Source organism: Crinia signifera, chromosome 2 (genome assembly GCF_055691185.1).
Source record: "Crinia signifera chromosome 2, ASM5569118v1, whole genome shotgun sequence".
Taxonomy (NCBI): Eukaryota; Metazoa; Chordata; class Amphibia; order Anura; family Myobatrachidae; genus Crinia; species Crinia signifera.
Genome location: NC_139218.1, coordinates 174,606,854 through 174,625,180, shown reverse-complemented (window position 1 = coordinate 174,625,180; position 18,327 = coordinate 174,606,854). Strand labels below are relative to the sequence as shown.

General features: G+C 45.2%; 1 protein-coding gene and 1 long non-coding RNA gene across 3 annotated transcripts in view; one reads left to right on the top strand and one right to left on the bottom strand.

Moving 5' to 3' along the window:
* The window catches only part of AATF (apoptosis antagonizing transcription factor), a 172,897-nt gene that overhangs the window by 29,767 nt on the left and 124,803 nt on the right, over positions 1-18,327 (top strand). The window lies entirely within an intron of this gene.
* Positions 7,067-18,327, bottom strand: part of LOC146060222 (uncharacterized) — a 34,683-nt gene continuing 23,422 nt past the window's right edge. The window contains exon 3 of the long non-coding RNA XR_014470398.1: positions 7,067-7,572. This is a non-coding gene — a long non-coding RNA (uncharacterized LOC146060222). The remainder of the gene's footprint in view (positions 7,573-18,327) is intronic.

Genomic DNA, 18,327 nt, shown 5'->3' with positions numbered 1-18,327 from the left:
ACACGAAGTCAAAAGATTTTTCTACATCTAAGGATAAAAGTAGGTGCGTGCTTGGGATTCTCTGAGAACTACAAAATAGCTACTGGGTGAAGACAAAAAACCTGTGTCTACCTTGCTACTTTTGAAGAGGTTCCCGTTGTTTCTTTCTTTCTGTCGACCTTCCATCACTGTCTATCTAAATGCCGACTACCAAATATAGGCGTCTAGGTGCTGTCAACCTCTAGTGTTTTACCCTGTTATTGTCAACCTCCATCCCATCAATCCACCATCTGGATACCTTGTTTTTTTTTTTTTTTACGTGATCATTTAATGCAGGGGTCTTCAACCTTTTTAAGACAGTGTGGGCCACATTAAAAAATTCAACGAAGCCCGAGGGCCACTAAGCACTACTGTGGTATTTAGCACAGCTCTTAATAGATAGACAGCACAGCCCCCGCATAGATAGTTGGCACAGCTGCCCATACACATAAACCCTGCCCCCAATATATAGTCTGCACCAGGGCTATTTCTAAACAATTAGGGTCCCAGTGCGAACAGAATAAAAATGCAGCCCCCCATACATAACTTGGCATTTAAGAAGTTGCGCGCGCCGTAGTCACACGCTACCAAAAGGGGTGTGGCCTAATTATAAGGGGCGTGGTCTAATTATAAGCGCGTGAACTAGCAGGAAAAAATTACCTGACACCTCAATTTTGCAACCTGCATGACCAGACATTGATTACCGTAGAAATGGTTATTGTCCTTTCACGCTTAATTTGGCTGTCTAAAGGCCGCACAGTGACATATAAACATGCAGGCCCATTACACAATGATGCCCATTGCACATCATCCCACACACCGTGATGCCCATTGCACATTATGCCACACACCATGACACCCATTGCACATTATGCCTCACACCATGATGCCCCTTGCACCTTGCACTATAAGGCCCCCAATACTCATGCTTATGCATATGATGCCACCAGTAGTGTCCCTCATAAAATGCCACCAGTAGTGTCCCTCATAAAATGCCACCAGTAGTGTCCCTCATAAAATGCCACCAGTAGTGTCCCTCATAAAATGCCACCAGTAGTGTCCCTCATAAAATGCCCTAGTATTGCCCTCCATAGTCAGCACTGCATTGCACCGCATGCCAGCCCTCCCTTTAGTCAGCACCACATTGCACTGCCAGCCCCCCTCCCCCATAGTCAGCACCCTCCCCATACACAGGGCCACATTGCACTGCCAGCCCCCTCCCCCCTAGTCAGCACCACGGTAGCTAGACAGCATCACCCTCTCCTGAGACACTTGCCTTTAGTGTCCCTTGCAAAGTTCTCCTTCAGAGGGCTGCTGCGGTTGGCGAGCAGGTAGGGACATGTGCAGGTAGGGCCCACAGCCAAGGAGCAGGTAGGGACATGTGCGCGGCTGCCGGCGGTTTTCACACTCACTCCAGTCTCCCGGCTGTGGGCACGGGCAGGACGGGTGCGCGGCGTCTAGGAAGTACACAATGCGCATGTCCGCACACAGTCCCGCCCCAGCCAGCACATCCACCTCCGCCGCGTCCCACTGCTAAGAGGACAGCGCGCAGAAGGATTTTTTTTTTCTTACCCCTTGCTTAGATTTCTGTATGTTCTGCAGGGATTGGGATGGCTTGAAATAGGATAGGTTCCTCAGCATTTTTTTTTTTTTTTGCTTTTCTCTGCATAGAATACATAGTCCTACAAATAATGAACATGTCTCTGGCTGGAATTTGTGTTTTTATTTTGATTAAATCTATCCTGATTTTATTAGCCATTTGCAGTGTGTGTGTGTGTGTGTGTGTGTGTGTGTGTGTGTGTGTGTGTTCATAACACTCTTCACTTTTGACAAAGTTTCTATAATCAGATTTACAATGGGCAGAATGGAAAATAGGCCCATCATCATGACCGCAAGATGATAGCCAGCCAGCAGCTGGCCACTTGGCGATTTAAATCCTAAACATTAATATTGCATTTCTATTTTCCACACATTGATGCAGTTTTTGTACTTTTAAATATTTTGGGAAGACATTGGGGTGTATGATGTATGGGTTCTACATGGCATTGGCCTCTCCTCCTCCTCCACTTCCCACTGCTCCACATTTTTCAGCTCCATGCCAATGTGGTGTCTAATAGGGCCCTGACTTTAATTCAATGGTTATCAAGGTACTTGTTTCCTAGCACAGCGCCCGTCGTGGGTGATCGCATACCTTAAGTTAAGGTAACTTAAGGTATGCGATGGACGCGACCGACGCGATATTTGGCTATTTTTAGCCTTTATTGCCGGCAATGAGAAAACCGCGGGTACTTATGTAATATCTGGGCTCCCCCCCATTGTTAATGGCAACCCACGATTAACGCCAACCGGAAGCGTAGCGAACCCGTGAGGGGGCGGCGGTACCCCCACTATCCACGTCGGTGTGGAGTTGATTTTATATAGTGTGGCGAGCGCAGCGAGCCACCGAGCCCGAAGCGTGGCGAGCGGACGCGTAATACCTGTAAAGTCATGCGCGTCCCCTCGCAGGGCTCGGTGGCTCGCTACGCTCGCCACACTATATAAAATCAACTCCACGCCGACGTGGATAGTGGGGGTATGAAAAGGTTGGAGGAGGCGTACCGCCGCCCCTCGTGGGCTCCTTGGCGTTTATCGTGGGGTGGCGTTAACAATGGGGGGGCATTTCACCCATGAGTGTGGGTATACAATGAAAATTGGGGCCTGGGGGGCATTGAGTCCAATGTAAAAAATTGCGTCGCATGTGATTTGGTTGCATGCGATTCGATGGAAGCGATTTTTTGGGGTCCCCGATGGATGCAATTAAAATCGCTGGCACCGTGCTAGGAAACAAGTACCGTTATTAACTTTATGCGTCATTATTTTATTTGTAACAATTCAGGAACACTTTAAAGAAGACGCTGAAGTCCACAATATATTTATATTGTTTTAGATTCTAAGCCTGTTTAGCTACCTTCTCTTCCATGACAGGTACTCTTGGTAAAAGTTCATCTATGAATGTTTCATAGTATTAGGGGGGTATTCAATGTTGGGTCATGGCTGTCGAGCTGACCCAACAGCCGTGACCCTGTTTCGTTCTCGGTCTGCTCGACCAAGAAATCGCAGGCAGGATACCGTGGGACGAGAAAGGGGCGTGGCCTGGAATTGGTGCGCTGCGGCCGGGAGCTCATCAGTTCCTGGCCATTCTCGGCAGAACGAGCCCGACTGCTTGTGAAGTTGGGCTCGTTCTGTGAGATCCCCTGTTCAATGCCGTCGAGGAAGACCGCATTGAATAGGACCCCGCAGCCATCTCTCCCGTCGGGAGATGGCTGCGGCAGATTGAATACCCCCCTTAATCTCATAATCAAATGACGTACAAATTATGTTCCTAAAAATATTTTTAGTTTCCAATTATTTTAGAAAGGATGCTTTTTGTTTTGTTGGCAAGACTTACTGGACATAATAGGATTGGGAGCTTTTGTTGTGTTTAGGTTTGAAATATTCCTAAAACTATCCCCTACCGCTATGGAAGATTTCTGCACACCTTAATAAATCACAGCACAGGGAAATCCTTTTAATCTTTAAAACTTCCTTCTACTTTCACTTTTTAACTACTGTGTTTTGTATAGCCTCATATCTTGCAATTCAATGAATCGTGATTGGTGCAGAAAAATAGAAGATTAAACAATTGATTCAAATTTGCTGTCAATTGTAAAGAAAGACCTCACTTGAAAACTGGATTAACATGTTAACAAGGCTGGGATGACAAACAACCCTGTGGTCATCAATCAGGAGCTGCGGCACCTGATTAGACAGGTACTGTGCCCATGTAGGCAGTCTACTGAACAGCTGGATTGCCATATAGTAGCCACTATTTATGGTCTCCTTCGCTCACACTCTCCCTCCTCTATTAACAGTGATGCGCTTCATATAATATTTTAGGCATGGAAAGAGTGTGGAAAAGGATCCCTTTTATCACTTTTAAACCTTTTCATTTGTGTGTTAAGTGTACGCTGTCAAAATTTGCACTTCCTATTAACACTCTTTCCAGCAGTAGAAACATTGGACAGATGGATTTTTTTTTTTGTACTGTTCTGCTTCTGTAATTGTTCTCAAAGAGGTGAGAGACGCTGTGATGCAGGAACAGCATCGTGGTTATACTAGCGAGTTATAATTATATATTAAGAAAGTAACTATGACAGGACACTGCAAATTAACCCTAATTTGCGTTAGATGTATGAGAAGAAAGGGACATGCTGTGTCCATGCTGTGTTGAGTAATGAAAATGTGTATCCACTAATTATTACCAGACCATGATCGGGTGAGCTAATATATTGTACGTTGGTGGAGGGGTGAAAGACACTGTCATTGGTGTGGCTAGTATGGCCTTTGAAAGCTATGGCTACTTTTTATAAAGCTTTTGTTCCATTGTCCATTTCGTATACAAGGTTTTTTTTGGGGGGGGGGGGGGGTTTTGTCGAGCGTATAATAAACATGATGCAATATGAACGTTGAATGCTAATTAATCAGAAAAGCCTAGTCCCCAAATTCTTCACATTGAACACCACTAGCGTACTGTAACTGGTGCAAAAAATACGTAATCCATTTAGATCTATCATTTTTACTTTATTTTAAACAATCCAATCAGGTGCTTATAAACGGGAAAAACATTATTAAATATATAAAGAACTTTCATTTAGTGTACAGCAGCAGGTAGAACAATATGTTTGTGGGAGCATATCTAGTAGGATCAAAGATCAGAAACCAGTGTAGATATGTAAATTAGTATCTGAGCTATTAAATTACAAGTTTAATAGGCTAACATGGAAGAATTGAGAACATACAACATAATAAAAAAAACTGGATTTGTTTTATTATAGCAAATGGATATAAATGACTGGCCACGTAACACATATATAGATATCCAGATGTGTCGGCACTCTAGTAAGTCATCTGCTCTGGTGCCACAGTAACAATCATATACAATCCAAAGGAAAGAGCACTCAGGAGACTTGGTACTGGATCAAAAAGACAATCTGTATTGAGGTGTATACCTCAATACAGATTGTCTTTTTGATCCAGTACCAATTAAAAAAAAAAAATATATATATATATATATATATATATATATATATATATATATATATATATATATATATATATATATATATATATATATATATATATATATATATATATATATATATATATATATATATATATATATATATATATATATCTCTATATCTCGGGATGGGTGTGGCACTCGGCTCCTTGGAAATGAAATAGAGAATACAGTGTTTGTGGTCATTAACGTTTCAGTGCTTTATTGTATGCACTATCTTCAGGATACAAATGACAAACATAACTGACCTTAAATAATACCATGTGCAAACAGTAGGTGACGTTTGACGTGACGTCATTAGCATGCTGCTTAACGTGATTACGTTGCATTAGCACCCCATAGGCTAAAAAAAGCTAGTACAAATATGACCTAATACAAAAACAGTATTTGATGTGCAAAATATATACGAGAATATATAAAAAACAACAATTATATAAGGATGTGTTAAATATAAAGTGATATCTTGTTACATTAAGACACACATAAATTGAAAATCCGGTACTTGTTTCCTAGCACAGCGCCCATCGCATAGCATACTTAGTGGTGTGCGATGCAATATTCATGCTAAATTAACAGGAGTGCTTGTACAATGAAATATCGCATAGCATTGCATGCCAGCAAGTGGCATGCGATGCAGTTTGATTTTTAATTGTACAAACACCCTGATGGGTGCTTACAATGTTAAATGAACCCCCATTGTCAACGCCACCCCCACTATCAACGCCAACCCGAAGTGTGGCGAGCCCACGTGGGGCGGCGGTACGCGTCCTCCGACCTTTTCATACCCCCACTATCCACGTCGGCGTGGAGTTGATTGCAGATAGTGTGGCGAGCCCCTGAGCCCGAAGCGTGGCGAGCGCAGTGGAATATAAGCCTGACGCGTGGCAAGCGGACGCGCAATACATGTAAAGCAATCCATGTCCCCCTCGCGTGGCGCGCGCAGTGGAATACGAGCCCGAAGCGTGGCGAGCGGACACGCAATACATGTAAAGCAATCGGTGTCCACTCGCGGGGCTTGCCGCACTTCGGGCTCGGTGGCTCTCTACACTCGCCACACTATCTACCGACGTGGATAGTGGGGGTATGAAAAGGTCGGGGGACGCGTACCGCCGCCCCTCGTGAGCTTGCTGCGCTCGCCACGCTTTGGGTTGGTGTTGCCAATGGGGGTGCATTTAACATTGAAAGCACCGCATGACGCTATATTGCATGCGATGCAATTGTATAAGATGTAATACAACCAAAATCGGGGGCGCTGTGCTAGGAAACAAGTACCGAAAAGACACAAGAGGAGGTGATCGAAATAAGGCTCTGCTTAAACGGGAAGCCAAGTGGATATTCCGACTTGATGTTATAGCACCCAAGGGGTTAAATTAATATTTATCATTCTCCACCTTTTGAAATCCATTTACACAGTATATGACCTTGTTGTTACATTGAATACAGTTGCATATTGCGAGATGTTACTGTACAATGTATATTATAGCCATATGAATGGAAACTGGTGCACTGTGATACATTTCCTTTTTTTCAATTTATTTGTTTTGCACGGTAATGCGGTCATCACTTATTTATAGTTTAATTTATGTGTTTTTCAATTTATGTGTCTCTTAATGTAATAAGATCTCACCCTATCACACATCCTTATATAATTCTTGTTTTTTATATATTCTCATATTTATTTTGCACATCAAATACTGTTTTTGTATTCTGTCCTATATTTGTACTAGCTTTTTTAACCTATGGGGTGCTAGTGCAACGTAATCACGTTAAGCAGCATGCTAATGACGTCACCTCAGACTGCCCCGCAGTGGGTGGTGCCAACATGCTGTTTGCACATGGTGTTACTATTTAAGGTCAGTTATGTTTGTCATATTTGTATCCTGAAGATACAATAAAGCACTGAAACCTTGATGACCACAGACACTGTATTGTCTATTTCATTTCCAAGGAGCCTAGTGCCGCACCCATCCCGATTTTTATATACCTGCTTCTCCACAAGCTGTGGGTCGCAGCTATTCAGCAATGGGAGTGCCGGTCCACCTGCTATAATAAAAAAAAATAAAAAATATATATATAAATATATATCCAATGAATAAAGCCCATAAGGGAAAGGTAGGTACTCCAATTGATCGCGGTGCCCTTCAAACGCAGTGAAACTTCTAAATATGGGATTGCTGGATTGCGGCACTCGCATAAATAAAAGACCAGACTGTGGCTGCTTTTGAACGCCAACGTTTCTGAGCCTGTTGGCTCCTTTATCAAGACGCAGGAAGAACAATTTTACATATAAAACAGAGACATATATTCCTGACTCGGACGTCCGTGCCGCCCGCCGGCACCGGAAACTGACGTCACTCTGCTGGGAGATACTGCGAGAAGCAAGGAGGGCTCCCGTGCTTTGCTGTTGCTAGGAGACGCAACTGCTGCACGGCTCTTTCCTTAGACAAACTAGCTACCTGTGAACATTTAAAACATACAAACATATTAGAATAATACATACAAAGGCAAAAAGACATCACCAATAATATACAAATAATCTGAATAGCACTGTTATGAATTAAATTGCACAATCAAAAACCAATGTTAATATATTATCGATTGATACAATAAAGGTGTCTTCCTGTAACATATCAATCATAAATGGCACCATTAAACAAAATTGCAGCCTAACACCTAAAAACTTTTTTTGGGTTAAATGGAGTTACTGGATGTGTAAAATTAAACCGAAGACTGGCCACTGAAAATTTTACAAAAAGCAAGAGAGACCTAGATTCTCGTTAAGACCCCGTGGACTGATGGTGTCCAAACGAAATATCCATCGGCTCTCCAACTGTAACAAATGAAGTGACCGGTCACCCCCTCTTCTCAGTGTGGGTACATCATCAATGATTCAATAACGGAGGGTGGTCAGGTTATGTCGGGCCTCGGCAAAACGACAAGCACTGGGTTGTTCGCTTTGTCCAGATGTAATGGCTGCTTTTATAGAAGACCGATGGGCTGCAGCCCTTTCTTTAAAAGTTCTGTCAGTTTTGCCTACGTAGTGGCGGCCGCAAGGGCAGTTGATTTATATATACTAAGTATTTCGTACTGCAACTTAACCTGTGGTGGATTTTAATTTTTTTTTCCCAGAATAGGGATGACAAAAGGTGTCCCCAGGGATCATAAAACTACAAGTCGTGCAGCCGCTGCACCTATAACATCCCTCTTTTGGTTTTCCCAAAAACTTTAATGGTTTGGGAGGAGGAAAAGACGCATCATTTTTTACCAAAAAAGCCCGTAGACTTTTGCCTTTGGTATAGGAATTCATAAGAACTTTTTGGTTTAAGGATGGCAATGAAGGGTCTGTGGCAACAATTGGCCAATGTCTTTTGGCTATCTTTTTGATGCCAGGACTTGCATGATGGTAAGCATTAACCCAAATAATTTTTTGGTCAATGGTGTTGGAGGACGATTTTTTAGAAACTAAAGCTTCCTCTCTCGAGAGGGCCATAACTTTAGATTTAGTGTTAAGCAGGGCAGATGGATCATAGCCCCGTGCCTGAAATTTCTGAACCATCCCTGTAAGGGCTGTGTCCAGTTCCCCCTCATTGCTGGTGATCTGTCGTGCTCTCAACATCTGATAAAAAGGGAAGACCCTTTTTCAAAGGGGTAGGATGGAAGCTGGAATACATTAAGATGTTATTTCTGTCTGTGGGTTTGGTATACAGGGATGTTTCAATGCGGCCCTCGACAATTTTAATGTTTACATCTAAGTAATGGATGGACTCATGATTCATCTCAAATGTAAATTTAATTGGAGAACTAGTAGAGTTGTGTGTCTCAATTAGTTCCTTTTAAAAGCTTCACTCTTCCCAGTCCAGAACATCAGGAGGTCGTCTATATACCGTGTATACAGCAATAGCGACCCCTGGGTGACTGAGTTCTGCGTGAACAAGGTTCTTTCAACAATAAACATATACGAGTTTGCAAATGAGCCACAGAGGATCCCATTGCACATCCCCGTAATTGAGCATAAAAGGTGTTATTAAACATAAAATAATTAAGTTTTAAGGTTAATCCCAAAAGACACAAAAACAACTCTACATCGGGACCCTGATATAGGGGATTTCCCGAAATAAGAGAACGTACGGCGTCCAAGCCTGCCCCATGTGGAATACATGTGTACAGGCTTGTAACGTCGACTGTACACAAAATACAATTGTTAGGAACTTTTAAATCAATCAACTTATCAAGCAGTGTATTAGTGTCCTTAAGATAGGACTCATCGCCCTGTACGCATGGCTGTAAGAAAAAATCGAGGTAATTGGAAATGGTTTGATAAAGTGACCCCCGGGCAGAGATAATGGGCCTGCCGGGCGGTTTCTGTGGGTTTTTAGGAATTGCGTACATTACAGGGACGATGGGATGTTCCACTGTCAGTTTCTCCATGGTGTACTTGTCAATTGAATCAATAAGTACTGCCTGACTGAGAATCTCATCCAATTCTCTTTTGTAGCCACTGTTGGGGTCTTTAGGAAGTTTCATATAAGTCTTGGTGTCCAATAGTTGGGTGTCAATTTCTTGAACATAATCTGAGGTATTCAACATCACAATTCCTCCGCCTTTGTCAGCTGCTCTGATAGTTATAGATCCGTCGTTACTCAAATTCTTTAAAGCTTGCCATTCTGCTTTTGAGAAATTTGGTGGAGAGGAGCCCGACAAAGGTCGCTGTAGTATAGCATCTGTGTCATGTTCGACCATTTTGGCAAATGTCTTTATTGCTGGGTTAAACGTTGGTGGGTCGTCCAAGTCCATAAATTTAAAATGTCTATTAAAAGTCTCCTTATCCACACAATGGGCGGTATTCAATGAGAATACCTGCGAGGTGCAGTGAATCCTTTTTAGGATTCGCTGCACATTCGCCACGTTCCGGAGCCGGCGGGCTCCTGTATTCAACGTGTCAGGGGCTCGCTGCCCCTGACTGGCGAATATGAGCTCCTGCGGCGATTGCCGCAGGGAGCCTGAGGACGGTGCCAGGCAGAGAGATAGTAGTCTCTCTGCCTGCCCCAGAACTTTGTGGGGGGTAGGTGGGCTCCCCGGGTGCCAGTCAGCACAGGCTGCCCCCCGGGGGTGCCAGCAGGGGAGCGTATATTCACTATACCCGATCGTAACGATATTTTTTGACACCAAATGTAAAAAACAAAACACTTTTTATTTTAAAAGTTCACATTCCACTTCACCATAAAAAGATAGCGATTGCTACTCGGTGAATCATGGTGAAAAAAACCTTGAAATGTATTCGCCATGTGGTCATTGAATAGGGTGATTCACCGTTTTAGTCAGAAATTCGCCAAACAGCACAAATTCGCCATAAAAACATGGCGAATCAGGCTCATTGAATACTGCCCACAGTTGGTGGCTGTTCCAGACCTTTTATAAGGTTCAGATACTTCAATCTGAAGTCCTACTTCATCAGGGGTTCACTACAAACATATAAGAACATACTTTAAAATACTTTACCAACAGATTGTACAATTTTAACAACATTAAAACATTCATCTTTAGGACTTTACTTAAAAGTAAAAGAACATTGATTGATTTGGCTTAGTCCTCATGATATATTCACTAAACAGAGGAGTTTGAAGGAATGGAGGTGAGAACAGGTGAAAGAACACCACACGAGGTAATAATCAACACTGGCTTATGTATATCAAATCACATACCAGATAACATAAATGTTACTTCCAACGGCCTTCACACGCGGAGTATATCAACAATAGAGTAATTTAATAGATCCGTGTAAAGAATTCTGAGGTACCTAATAATAAAGCAATAAACTAGTTAAACTAGTTTTCTCTATCATCTATCCTGGTGATGCAGCTCAACCTTGGGATGTGGGAGGGTCCGCAGGAGCCAGGCACCTATGCTAAACTTCAGGGGGCAGGCTCCTCCCCTCCGCATCCCATCATGTTTGTTTCGTTTAGGTGCCCACAGGAGTGGGTGCTATGCTGAACAGGCTGTGGAAGGCAGCCCAGGTAGAGACAGTTAGGAGTTTTTTTTATTTTATTAACTTTTACACTTCGCTGTCAGGCAGGCACAGTGTGAGGATTCTAGGAGAATCCTCACACTGAGAGCGCAGTAGGAGCTGACAGAAGCACGTCCTGTCAGCGTCCTGTGCGCAGGGAGACACTGTCTGGTCTCCCTGCGCATCACTTCAGACTTCCTCAGCGGTGAAGTCTCCTGGGCCCGGGGGACCCCCGAACCGGCTCCCCACAGGGGGGGGATCGTAGGGGACGGGTGCCATCTTGGAACCGGGCTTGGAAACGCCCTAAGAAGGGTGCAGCCTTGTCACGGGAACGTCTCAAGTGATCCCCAGCAGAGGGCGAGGCACTTGGAGGAGGAGAGGCAGCACATAGGAGCGGCCTACAGGGGGCAGTTGGTGCCAAAAGCTACAGACCCCGCTGTGGCAGGGACTTTTGGTCTCTTCCTTCACCCTGCACTTTGGCGCCTATGGAAAGCACTGAACTCAGAGCTGAAGGTTTCCTGGCAGAGTGACCGCTTCTCCTGAGCCACGCTACCCCCGCTGATCTGAGGCAGACAGATAAGTACACAGCATACTTTTACGCAGTAATATCGCCTGTCATTTGCACTGTGAATGGTAATCATGAGAGAGTGTGTAGCTTAGATTTAACACCAGAACAGATGGCTAAAGGGGACATATGCCCTTTTTGTAATGCTGGACCCAGTGGAGCACAGGCTCAGAGAGGGGAACAGCCAGAGCCTCAGTGGGCTGTTCTGTTAGGTAGGTCTGTGACAGCCTTGGTACAGGCTTTAGACAGACAGAAGGAGGAGTTGTCAAGGTCATCTAGGCCCTCATCTTCCTCATAACAGTCCCTTGGTTCCATTCCTTTACCACAAGGGGAACCAGCCCTGTTGCAGGTCATGCAAGACACAACACAGGGCATAATGAAATTTAACACCCTCATGGAACATTTGTCCAGTCCCAACTTATCCGCTAGAAATTCAGTAACCTCGCTCCCTATCCTAAATGTGGATTCTGAGGAAGAGTGAGAATGTGGATCTTAGGGGAGGGTCTGAAACATCGGCACCAGGCATGGAGGATTTAATCCTGGCAGTAAAACAGGCTCTAAACCTGGCAGTGGAGGATAATACTCCGGCTCAGGCAGTTTTTCAAACGCCAGCGTAAAGATGCAGTCACCTTTCCTTCAGATGAGGGAATGCAAGAGTTGCTAAGTGGGGCTTGGAAGACTCCGGATAAAAAGATTATATTCCTTAATCTTTACCCCATGCCTGAGGATCGTGTCAAATTATGGGAAAAAGTTCCTATAGTGGTTGCCTCGTTGGCTAGACTTTCAAATCCATCATCCTTCCTGTTCAAGGGGGGGGGGGGGGTGGCTTTCAAGGATCCAATGGACAAAAAAAATGGAGGGCTGTTTAAAGGCCACATTTGAAGGGGTGGGTTTCGCACTCAGACCTGTCATCGCTTCAGCATGGGTGTCAAAGGCCATGATAGTGTGGGCAAATACCCTTTGTACCAATTTACAGGCAGATATGGAGGCTTTTGCATGGTCTGAGATGCTCAAGGCAGCAGCAGAATACACCTGCAAAGCAGGAGAGGAAGCAGTTAAAATGCTTTCCAGTCTTTCAGCGGTCTCCGTTTATGCCAGAAGACCTCTTTGGCTTAAAGCCTGGGAGGCAGATAGCAAATCTAAGAAATTCTTGGAGGCCTTACCCTTTAAAGGGGAATTGTTATTTGGCTCAGAACTAGAAGCCATTCTAAAACAGGCTACGGGAGGAAAGCGTACCTTTCTTCCTACTTCAGGTTCAAAACCTAATTCTTCCAGGTTTGCGGCCTTTCGGACATTTCCTATAGGAGGAGTCTCCTCTAGGGGCCAGGGCAGCAGAAGCCGTTTTCAGGCGGGTAGAGGAAAATCCTCAGTCTCCTTTTGGCTCCTTCTCTAAGAAGCAGGCGTCCAAGGGCGAAGGAAAAACCCACACAATGACCAACATGTTTCAGGGACACCTGGGCACTTCTAAATCAGGATCCATGAGTCCTCAGCATAGTGTCACAAGGTTACAGAATCAGTTTCAAAGGCTCTTCTCCGACAAGATTTCTTCCTACCCCCCTACTGAGGGAGGTAACGCACAGAAAGGCCCTTTTGGAAGCAGCCAGGTCTCTCCAAAAGAAGGGAGTCATTGTTCCAGTACCACGGGAGGAAAAAAAGAAGGGTTTTTACTCTATCCTCTTATTGGTGCCAAAGCCAGACGGCTCCTTCAGGCCAATTTTAAATCTAAGATCCCTAAATTTGCATCTTTGGGTGGATCATTTCAAAATGGAGTCCCTGAGATCATTCTTTTTGGGTCTAGAGCGAGGGGAATTTCTTGCGTCTTTGGACATTCAAGACGCATATTTACATGTTCCCGTTCACATATAGCATCAGTCTTTGCTTCGGTTTGCGATCAAAGACTTACACCTTCAATTTCAAGCCCTTCCCCTGGTCTGGCGACAGCATCAAGGGTATTTTACAAAGATTATGGCAGTGATGGCTGCAGCTTTGAGAATGCAGGGCATTGAAGTCATCCCTTACTTGGACGACCTGTTGTTCAAGGCAACATCAGCAGAGAAACTACTGACAGATTTGTCTACAGCAATTCTTTTTTTTTTTTTTTACAGGATCACGGCTGGATCCTAAATATACAGAAGTCAAAATTGATCCCAACTCAGACTCTAAGTTTTTGGGAGTGGTTATGGATACCCACCTACACAAGATTTTCTTACCGGAATCGAAAGCGGTGGAGATTCGTCATCTAACTCAGTCGATACTTCAGATGTCTACTCCATCAGTGTGGAAGTGTCTGAAAACTGCTGGGCAAAATGGTTGCAACATTCTAAACACTGCAGTGTACCCGCTTCCACTCTCTGCCTTTTCAGTGGAATATTCTGGCCTGTTGGTCCAGAAACCACAAGACCATGAAGATTGAGACGGTAGTCCTAGATCAGGAAACGAGGACTTCATTGATTTGGTGGACGGACTTGGAGACTCTTCAGTGGGGGCGCTCTCTGCAGATGTGGGAGTGGTGGGCACCACTGATGCCAGTCTCCAGGGCTGGGGAGCAGTCGTCCAGGAATTGAGACTCCAAGGCAATTGGTCAATTAGAGTCACTACTACCGATCAATGTACTGGAGTTACGAACTGTTTGGCAGTCAATTCTGCAAGCGGAGGAGAGAAGGCTTTCCTCTTCACATACATACAGACAGACAATGCCACAGCGGTAGCTTACCTGAACCACCAGGGAGGCACGCAAAGCAGATTGGCAATGAGGGAAGTCTCAAGGATCTTCCATTGGATGGAAAAGAATGTTCCAGCCAGTTCAGCTGTATTCTGGGAATTCAGAACATAGAAGCGGACTTTCTGAGCAGGGAGAAGCTGTTGGAGGGGGGAATGTTCGTTGAATCCACAGGTTTTTCAGGAGATAGTATCTCAATGGGGTCTCCCGGAAGTGGATTTAATGGCTTCCAGGCACAATTGCCAGGTACCCATTTTCTGCTCGAGGGCCAGGGATCCTCACGCTTGGTCGGTAGATGCCATGACGAGTCAGTGGAATTTCAAGCTGGCTTACATCTTTCCACCATTCCCGATGATTGCACGGGTATTGAAAAGGGTGAGATCACAGGGCATCTCGGTGATCTTAATCGCTCCACAGTGGCTGAAGAGGTATTGGTACTCCAGCATTCGGGAGTTATCGACACAATTGTGTGTGTCATACAAGGCCCCTTTTTATCAGGACCTTGCTTGTCTGAATTTGACAGCGTGGCTTTTAAAACCTCCATTCTAAAGAGGATAGGGTTTTCGTATTTGGTAATCTCTATAATGATAAATGCAAGGAAACAAGTATCGTCCAGAAATTACTAGAGAGTCTGGAAGATTTACATTAGCCGGTGTGAACGTCAGAGTGTTCACACATCCAGATTTAAGATTTCCAGATTCTTGCAATTTTTGCCGGATGGATTTTCTTCAGGTTTAGGCCTCCAATCCTTAAAGGTGCAAATTTCGGCCTTGTCAATATAAGATTGACTTTAATTCCTGAAGTACAGACATTTCTCCAAGGAGTGATTTAGACTGAAGCCTCCCTATAAACAACCGGTGGCTCCGTGGGACCTGGCTTTGGTTTTAGCAGTTTTACAGAATGCTCCGTTCGAGCCTTTAATGTCTGCGGACCTAAAATTCCTCACATGGAAAGTTAAAATTTTTGTTAGTCATTGCCTCAGCGAGGTGGGTTTCCGAGTTAGGGGCATTATCCTGTAAAGTCCAATTTTAGATTTTTCATGAAGATAGGGCTGTGCTGAGAACAGTACCTAAGTTTCTACCCAAGGTAGTCTCTTCTTTTCACTTAAATCAAGAGATTGTTCTTCCAGTGTTTTAATCCTCCAGAGGAAAGAAGAAAAGAGACAAAATAAAAAAATTGGACGTGGTGCATGTTTTACGCATATATGGGGACAGAATGAAGGATCTACGCAAGACTGATTCCCGGGATAGCCAACAGGGGACCGGGTATTCACCGGGTATATTTTTTTTGGTACTCTTTACTTAGCACGGCGGCCATCGCGGGCATTGAATGCACTAAAAAATCGGGTGCGACGCGACCGACGCGATGCCCGCGATTTCCCATAGGGAACAATGTTAAATGTCTCAATTGACCCGATTTTTCCTGTTCAATGCCTCAATTGACCCAATTTTTCCATAGGAAACAATGTTAAATGGCCCACAGAGGCCAAATAGGCACCCTGAATTGTGAAATGGCCCCCACAATTGTTAACGCCACCCCACGATCAACGTGAACCCGAAGCGTGGCGAGCGCAGCGAGCCCGCGAGGGGCGGCTATACGCGTCCTACGACCTTTTCATACCCCCACTATCCACGTCGGCGTGGAGTTGAGAAGAGAATAGAATAGTGTGGCGAGCCACCGAGCCCGAAGCGTGCCGAGCGCAGCGGATACCTGTGAAGCCCGCGAAGGGACGCGTTTACCTGTGAAGGTATCCGCGCTCGCCACGCTTTGGGCACGGTGGCTCGCTGCGCTCGCCACACTATTCTATTCTGAACTCCACGCCGACGTGGATAGTGGGGGTATGAAAAGGTCGTAGGACGCATACCGCCGCCGCTCGCCACGCTTCGGGTTGACTTTGATCGTGGGGTGGCGTTAACAATTGTGGAGGCCATTTCACACTTCAGGGTGGCTATTTGGCCTCTGTGGGCCATTGAACATGAAAATCGGGTCAATTGAGACATTTAACATTGTTCCCTATGGGAAATCGCGGGCATTGCGTCGGTCGTGTCGCACCCGATTTTTAGTGCATTCGATGCCCGCGATTTTTTTACCTGCGATGCCCATGATCAAAATCGTGGTCGCCGTGCTAGGTAAAGAGTACTTTTTTTTTAATTAAATATATATTCATGTGCTTACAGCGCATGAATAAAATTAGCATGTCCCTCCTCAGAATAAAATTCCTGATTTGGTACTTGTGTATTATAGCGGCACCCATCGCATCGCATACCATAAGGCATGCGATGGTATGCGATGCGATATTGTACAATGTCATACAATTTTAAAATTGTATGGCATACAATGCCACACAATGCGATGCGATGAAAAATTGTTTAAGCACCCTAATGGGTGCTTACAATGTTAAATGCACCCCCACGCCACCCCCCACTATAAACGTGAACCCGAAGCGTGGCGAGCGCAGCGGTACGCGTCCTCCGACCTTTTCATACCCCCACTATCCACGTCGGTGTGGAGTTGAGAATAGAAAGTGTGGCGAGCGCAGCGAGCCACCGAGCCTGAAGCGTGGCGAGCAGACGCGGATACCTTCACAGGTATCGGCGTCCCCTCGCGGGCTTCACAGGTATCCGCGTCCCCTCGCGGGGCTCGCTGCGCTCGCCACACTTTCTATTCTCCACTCCACGCCGACGTGGATAGTGGGGGTATGAAAAGATCGGAGGACGCGTACCGCCGCCGCTCGCGGCGCTCGCCACGCTTTGGGTTCACATTTATAGTTGGGGGGGGTGGCGTGGCGGTGCATTTAACATTGTAAGCACCCATTTGTGTGCTTAAAAGCACCCTTCAGGGTGCTTTTATACAATCTTTCATCGCATAGGGGGCCAAAATCGCATTGCATGGCATGCGATAAAAACATTGCGCGATGTACATCGGGGGCGCCGCTATAATACACAAGTACCCCTGATTTTTTTACACCAAATGTAAAAAACAAAACACTTTATTTTAAAAGTTCACATTCCACTTCACCATAAAAAGTCAAAAAATCGCCGTACAGCACGAAAATAGCACAAAATCTCCATAAAACATGGCGAATCAGCCTCATTGAATACTGCCCTATATGTTAATTAAAGATACAGTATGTCCATAATAGGACAAAGTGAAATATTTACAAGCGACTAGAGCAGGGGTGTCCAACCTTTCACCTTCCCTGGGCCACATCGGAAGATGAAAATTTGGTTTGGGCCGCACATAAAATAAAATAACAGCAACGATACCTGATCATCCCAAAAAAACATAGAAAACATAGTTAACAGATTAAACTTACTTGGAAATGAAGTTAGTGAGATGTTTGACATTGTTTCTGACATTCTGACACAGAGAATAAGCCGACATTCTGACACAGAGAATAAGCCGAACACACATGCCCCCACGGTGCCATGTAACACACATGCCCCCACGGTGCCATGTAACACACATGCCCCCACGGTGCCATGTAACACACATGCCCCCACGGTGCCATGTAACACACATGCCCCCACAGACCTGTATTAAGTTGCACCATCCGCCCCTCCACCTTCAGCACTGCAGAAGAACCCAGTGCTGTCCGCCCCAAGACACCAGCAACACACAGCGCTGTGCCGCCAGACATGCGTCCTTCCCTCCCTATGGCTGCCGACTGCACGCAGACTAGAGTGCCCGCCTCCACCGACGCCTGACATAGTGTAAGCGCCGTACTCCAGTGCGCGGGTGCGTGGTGACATCACCCGTGCACTCGCGCACCTCCGCAAAGGACTGCTGGGACCGGACTAAGTTCAGGAATCAGAAAAAACATTAATGTTCATGCCTGCAAAATTGCACTGGGCCGCATTAACTAGCCAACCTGGGCCGCATGCGGGCCGCGGGTTGGACAAGCCTGGACTAGAGTTTACAGG